Source organism: Odocoileus virginianus, chromosome 11 (assembly GCF_023699985.2).
Source record: "Odocoileus virginianus isolate 20LAN1187 ecotype Illinois chromosome 11, Ovbor_1.2, whole genome shotgun sequence".
NCBI lineage: Eukaryota > Metazoa > Chordata > Mammalia > Artiodactyla > Cervidae > Odocoileus > Odocoileus virginianus.
The window spans coordinates 1,560,705-1,567,931 of NC_069684.1; positions in this window are offsets into that span (position 1 = coordinate 1,560,705).

Below are 7,227 nucleotides of genomic sequence, written 5' to 3' on the forward strand. Positions count from 1 at the left end.
CACCATCATCCTGTCTGATCCAATTTCCTGGAGACATTGTCTCCCCCAAAGTTATATTCCATTGTTGTGGCAAAACCTCCAGCTGGAGTGTGAGACGCAAAGCACCCCGTTGCAGACAGCTCCACTCTCTGCAAACGGGTCTATTGAGATCCCTTCTTTGGTGGGAGGGGAAGCAACATGACGAGACTTTCTACTCACGTGAGTTCCCTGACTGCCAGGAATCTCACTGATGAACCTCCTATAAAGGTTGGACACAGGGGATGGTATTGATTATTGATGGATCCGTTTGGTCACCTCCTAGTTAGTCCTAAAACGATGTATCTAGTCTCTTTCTTAAATATGGGTGCGTTTATCTTCCGTTGTCCCTGCCTTGAGGCTTTGGCTGAAAACTCGCCTTCCACATCCTGTGACACGGGCATTGGGAGTCTGAGGAAGAGGAAGACTTGAGGAACGGAGAACAGACAAATGTTCTGCACTTTGCCCGGGAGCCTCGTGGTCTGTGTGTGAGCCTCTGCCCACTGACCTAAATGACGCCTTTGACTTGCTGGCTTGTTGGGCTGCAGCTGCCTGAACTGAACTCAAGCGAGCACTCACAGGCCCCAGGGACTGCGGTTTTGTCTCCTGGCATCATCGGTATCGCATTTCTGCGCCAGTAGGACTCCATCTACCTCGTTCCGACTTTGCCTGGGGATTGTTCTGATGTTTTATCTTCTAGCAGTTGCTATCTAATAGTTCAAGATGAGCTTAAATAAATATTTATGCACCTAAATTTGGGTATTATTCTCTCTCCTAAGTTATGGTCCTCAAAGTAAATCCATTTTCAGCCACGAAAGCTTGCATCCCATCTTGTCACCAAGATGAGTATCTGACGTGTGTTGATGCGTGTTCTCCATGCAGTTGATGGCAGACATGTGAGGTGTCATGGGGAAACTTGGGCTTTGTGTTTTTAAAAATTTTCTAAATTTTTTGAGCATCAGAGCAGTAGCCCATGCTTCTAATAACAGATAAAATAACATGGAACAAACAAAGCTAGTTATCTCCTCTTTTCCACCTCTGTCCCAGTGCCATCATTTCACTGCTCCTCCCCTGAGATAACCAATGTCAGTATTTTGTTAACACACAGACAAATCTATACTCAGATATGTTGAGGGGCTATCTCTTATCATACTTCCTGCAGCTGCAGATGTTCACAGAACTGGATGCCCATTTGAAGACCCCCAGCCCTTGTGTCCCAACCTACTTTTTTAAAAACATTTTTTGATGTGGATCATTTTTAATGGCTTAGTTTGTAAAAGAATTCACCTGTCAATGCAGGAGGCATGGATTTGATCCCTGGGTGGGGAAGATCCCCTGGAGAAGGAAATGGCAACCCACTCCAGCATTCTTGCCTGGGAAATCCTGTGGACAGAGGAGTCCAGCAGGCTACAGTTCATGGGGTCGTAAGAGTCAGACACGACTTAGTGATGTCACCACCACCACATTGAATTTGTTACAACACTGCTTCTGTTTAATGTTTTTTGATGTTTTGGCTGTGACACATGCGGGATCTCAGCTCCCCGACCAGGAATTGAACACACACCTCCTGCATGGGCAAGTGGAGTCTTAACCACTGGACTGCCAGGGACGTCCCCCAACTTACTTTTTTCATCAGACAGTTTATCATAGATTTCTCTGCAAGTTAGTAGATCTATAATAATGTTAATTTCTTCATACATAATTATTTCTCATATGCATCATTTTACAATAGAAGAGAAAAATCTATACTAGAGTATGTTCTGTGTATACTGGAGGTGTTCCATATATATTAGAGATGTTCCATATCGTCTAGAATACGTCCAGTCTGCTCAGTCTCTCCATCTTATTTATTTGCATCCTCTCCTTTTCTCCTCCCCTCTTCCCTGATCCCTCTGTCCACCCATTTCTCCTCCAGGGAATTTTTGCAAACAAGATGATACATATTTTTCTGTGTTTTTCTCCAGACTCATATAACCATTCTAAGATAGGTAGATTGAAAATCATTATTTCCTTTACCAAAATGAGATTGTTCTGTACTCTGCTCTCAAATCTTAGTTTTCTCATGCAATAATGTCTCATCCAAATTCCTTTATGCTCACTGGCAGAATGCAAATTCATCCTTCTTCATGGCTGCATAATATTCCATAGTGTAGATGAATGTAATATATGTAGCCACATCTCTCAGTTGACATACACTTTGTTTCAAATCTTTTTCACTATAAATGATGCTACAATGAACATCATTGTATGTGTACCCTGGAGACTTTTAAAAATTGAAGTATAGTTGACTTACAATGCTGTGTTAGTTTTCAATGTACAGCACAGAGTGTATATATATATTCTTTTTCAGATTTGTGCTGGGGACTTTTACTTTTAGAAAATAGATTCCCAGAAGGATTGCAGGGTTGAAAATGTGCGTAGTTTCCACTTTTTTCTTTTTTTTTTCAGTTCTACCAGTTTTGCTACCAACCCATCTCCCTCCACGCTCGTGCACACATGCTCAGTCATGTAACCCCATGGACTGCAGTCCACCAGGCTCCTCTGTCCATGGACTTTCCAGGCAAGAGCACTGGAGTGGGTTGCCATTTCCTTCTTCTGTAGTTTCCATTTTAAGAGATATTACCAGATTCCTTTCCAAAATACTTCACATTTCCACCAGAAATATTTTTCCCCAAGTCCCAACCAGAAATAGGTGTTATCATACCTTTTAACATTTGACAATCTAATGACTAGACTATGTTCAGTCAGTTCAGTTCAGTTGCTCAGTTGTGTCTGACTCTTTGCAACCCCATGAATCACAGCACGTCAGGCCTCCCTGTCCATCACCAACTCCCAGAGCTTACTCAAACCCATGCCCATCGAGTCGGTGATGCCATCCAGCCATCTCACCCTCTGTCGTCCCCTTCTCCTCCTGCCCCCAATCCCTCCCAACATCAGGGTCTTTTCCAATGAGTCAACTCTTTGCATTTTTTAATCAGTATTTCCCTGACCATTAGAAAGTCTGAGCATCTTTGCATATGTTTTTGGCATCTTGTATTTACTCTTTGATGAGGGGAACATAAACTGCCCACTGGGGGTTATGTGTGTGTGGTGAGGGATTTCCTCCCCAGTTTGTTATAGTTCTTTGCATACTATAGACATTAGCCCTTTTCCTGTCATAAGCACAGTGAGTGTGTTTTTCTACTCCATTATTTATTGGTAGATTTGTGTGTGGCATCGCCTGCCATTCAAATGTTTCCAATCTTTGTATTGCTGAAAGTATCTTTTTGAAAACCAACGTCTGGATTTCCTGTCTTAGCCGAGAAGGTCTCTCACTCCGAGTCCACATATTGTAGCCTAACTATTCTCATGGAATTTTTGTTCTTTTACAACTTTACACGCCATGGCATAGAGTATGGTGGTATTCTTTCCAGATGCAGAACCAGTCCTGCCGGCACCATATGGCAATAAACAATTCTTGCCCTCCAAATGGAAATACCAGCTCTGCTCACATCAAGTCCTCCCGTGCCCCGGGGACTGTTCCTGGGCTCTGGGACCTGACTGGTCCCAGACCAGAGCCACAGGGAGTGGACTGCAGTGGTCTTGTGGCTGCATTCTGACGCTGGGGGAGGCAAGTTCTCCATCTCCAGCTTTCATTTTTACACGCTTTCCATGTTCTGGAGCTTTATTCCTCCCTGTGAGCTCTAAGATATTTTGATCCTACATCCACCCCCGCTTAAAACAACAACTACGAATCTTGGCGAGAATTCTAACTGGAATTGTGCTGAATTTCTGTCTTAATTTTGAGAGATTTGTCATTTTTAAAATGTCTTCCCACTCAAGGATGTGATAGATTGTTCCATTTTGTTCAGATGGTGATCTAAGCCCTTCAATAAGGTTTTATTTTTCTTCATATAGGTCGTATGCCTTTAAAAATATAGCTCATGTCTCCAATAGCAAGTGGTATCTATTTCTCTCATTTTTAGTACCCTTTGAAATACTGAAAAATATTACAAGTGATTCTTTTTTATTGAAAATTTAATTGAGATAATGATAGATGAGCATGCTATTTTAAGCAATAATACACAGAGATCCGATAGACTTTTACCCAGTTTCCTCAATGCCAACATTACGGAAAACTGTAGCACAGTATCAAAAGCAGGACATTAACATCGTACAATATAGACGTTCCCAGTTGTCCTTGCATTTGTGTGTTTAGCTCTATATAATATTATTACATGTGTAAATTCACATATCCACCATCACGGTCAAGATGGTCGGGGGGAGATACTGAATAAATCATCACCATAAGAAATGTTCATTTTATTCTCTTGCAACCTTCCCCACCCACCTCTCTCATTCTTAAGCCCTGGCAACAACTGAACTATAATTTTGTCATTTCAAAATAATATATAAATGGAATTATATAGTTTGTAATATTTGGGGATTTACTTTTTTGCCCTTAGCATAATTCCCTTGAGATCAATCCAAGTTGTTTTGCATGTTTCAATAGTTGATTCATTTTCATGGCTGAGTACTATTCCACAGCATGTATATACCAGTTTGTTCAGTCACTCACCTGTTGAAGGGCATCTGGTCTATTTACAATTTTTGGCTGTCTGGGATAAAGTTGTTATGGACATTCATACACAGACTTATGTGTGACCATAAGTTTTTGTTTCACTGGGATGGATGCTCAAGAATGCAATTGCTGGGTTGTATGGTAACTGCATGTTTTATAAGACGCCGCCAGCCTGTTTTCCAAAGTGGCTGTACCATCTTACATTCCTATCAGCAGTGGGGGAGTGGTCCAGTTCCTCTGCATCCCCATCAGCATCCGCTGTCGTCACTGATATTTATTTTCATGACGATGCTGGATGTGCAGTGAAATTTCATCACAGCTTTAATCTGCATTCCCTTGATGACTAATGACATTGAACATCTTTTCATGTGGTTGTTTGATACAAATATATCCTCTTTAGTAAAATGCTTGTTCACGTCTCTGCTGATTTTCTAATTGGTTTGTTTGATTTTTTTTTAACTGTTGAGTTTGAGAGGATCTTTATACATTCTAGCTGCTAGTCTTTTGTCAGATACATGGTTTTAAAATAGTTTTCCCTAGCAGATAGTTTATCTTTTCATCCGCTTCATGTGGGCTTTGGGAGAGTAAAAGTCTTTAAATTTTGTTGCCGTCTGGTTATTCATTTTTGCTTTTATGATTTATACACTTCCGGTGTCATACATCCTGCCTAGCCCTAAGTCGCAAAGATTTTTTTTTCTATTTTTTCCAGAATGTTTCATAATTTTACTCTTTACGTTTATGTCTGATGACTGCTTGAAGTAATTTTTCTGTAAGGTGTGAATCTAGGTCCAATTATTTTTTTTCTAATACTTGTCCATTTGTTCTAGCAGCATTCATTGAAAAGGTTATTCTTCCTCCATGGAACTGCCTTTGCATTTTTGTCGAGCCTGCCCGGCACATGTGTGCGGGCCTGTTTCTGGGTTCTCCGTTCTAACCCACCCGACAGAGTGGGTTTCCCTCTCCACGTCCTGCACTCTCCTGGTCCCTGTAGCTAGATTACAGGCCTTCCCATCAGGCAGGGCGGTTCCTCCCTTTTTATTCTTCTTTGTCAACATTGTCTATCTATCCTAGAACCTGTTCCATATAAATTTTAGAATAAGCTTGTCTATGTCTGAAAAGATTGCTGGGATTTTAGTAGGAACTGCATTGAAGCTGTAGACGAACTGGGGAGAATTGATGTCTTTCCTGTTTGATCCTCCAGCCCATGAACACAGGATATCACACATTTGTTTAGGTCTTCTTTATTTCATCAACATTTTATAATTTTCAGTGTAGAGATCATGAACATGTTTTGTTAAATATATACCTAGGTATTCCATTTTCTTTGGGGTGATTGTAAATGGTATTCCACTTTGAGTTTCTTTTCCACATGTTCATTGTTAGTATATAAAGATACCCAGGGTTCCATGTGTTGATCTTGCTTCTTATGATTCTGCTGAACTTAGTTCTAGAGTTTGTTTACTGTAGCGTCCTTGGGATTTTCTTTTCTTTGGGGGAGTGGATTTTCTATGTAGACAATCACGTGGTTGCAAATGGTGTGTGTGTACTCACCCACGTCCGACTCTGCAGCCCAGCAGGCTCCTCTGTCCATGGGATTCTCCAGGCAAGAATACTGGAGTGGGTGCCATTTTCTCCTCCAGGAATCTTCCTGACCCAGGGATCGAACCTGAGTCTCCTGCCCTGGCACGTGGATTCCTTACGACTGAGCCACCGGGGAAGCCCTGTCTGCAGATAGGGATAAATTTATTTCTTATTTTCTAGACGGTATGCCTTTATTTTATTCTTGCCATAGAGCAGTGATTAGACTTTCCAGTACTACATTAAATAATAATATAATAATAAGTGGACATCCTTGTCTTGTTCCCAATCTTAAGGAAAAAGCATTTAATCTTTCACCATTGGTATCACCTTAGCCGTAGGAGTCTGCTGTGTCTTTGTGAAGTTGAGGTAATTCCTGTCTTGATGAGATTTTTTTGTGTTTTTGTTTCTTTGTTTTTTAATCATGGATTTTGTCAAATACCTCTTATTTGTTAATTGATGATTATGATTATATGATTTTTCTTCTTTAGTCTGTTGCTATGCTGATTACCTTGTGGATTTTCAAATCCTGAACCAGTCTTACAGACCCAGAGTAAATCCCAATTTACTAGTCATGGTGGGATCATTTTTTAAAATACTATGTTGCAATCAATTTGCTAATATTTTATTGGAAGTTTTGTATCTAAGTTCATGAGAGATGGAGAAGGAAATGGCAACCCACTCCAGTATTCTTGCCTGGAAAATCCCACGGACTGAGGATCCTGGTAGGCTACAGTCCATGGGGTCGCAAAGAGTCGGACACAACTGAACGACTTCACTTCATGAGAGAGATTTTTTTGCAGTTTTTGTTTGTTTTACTGTCTTTGTCTGACTTTATATTAAAGTAATACTGACCTCATAACACATGAGTTAGGAAGTACTCCTTCTGCTTCTATCTCTGGAAAAGACCGTGGTATTAATTCCTTTTAAATGTTTGATGAAACTCTCCAGTGAAGCCATCTGAGACTGATGATTTCTTTTAGGGGACTTTTAAATTAGAAATTCAATTTTTTAATGGTTATAGAATGATTTAGTGGGCTTTCAGTTGGCATGAGCGGTAAAGAACCCGCCTT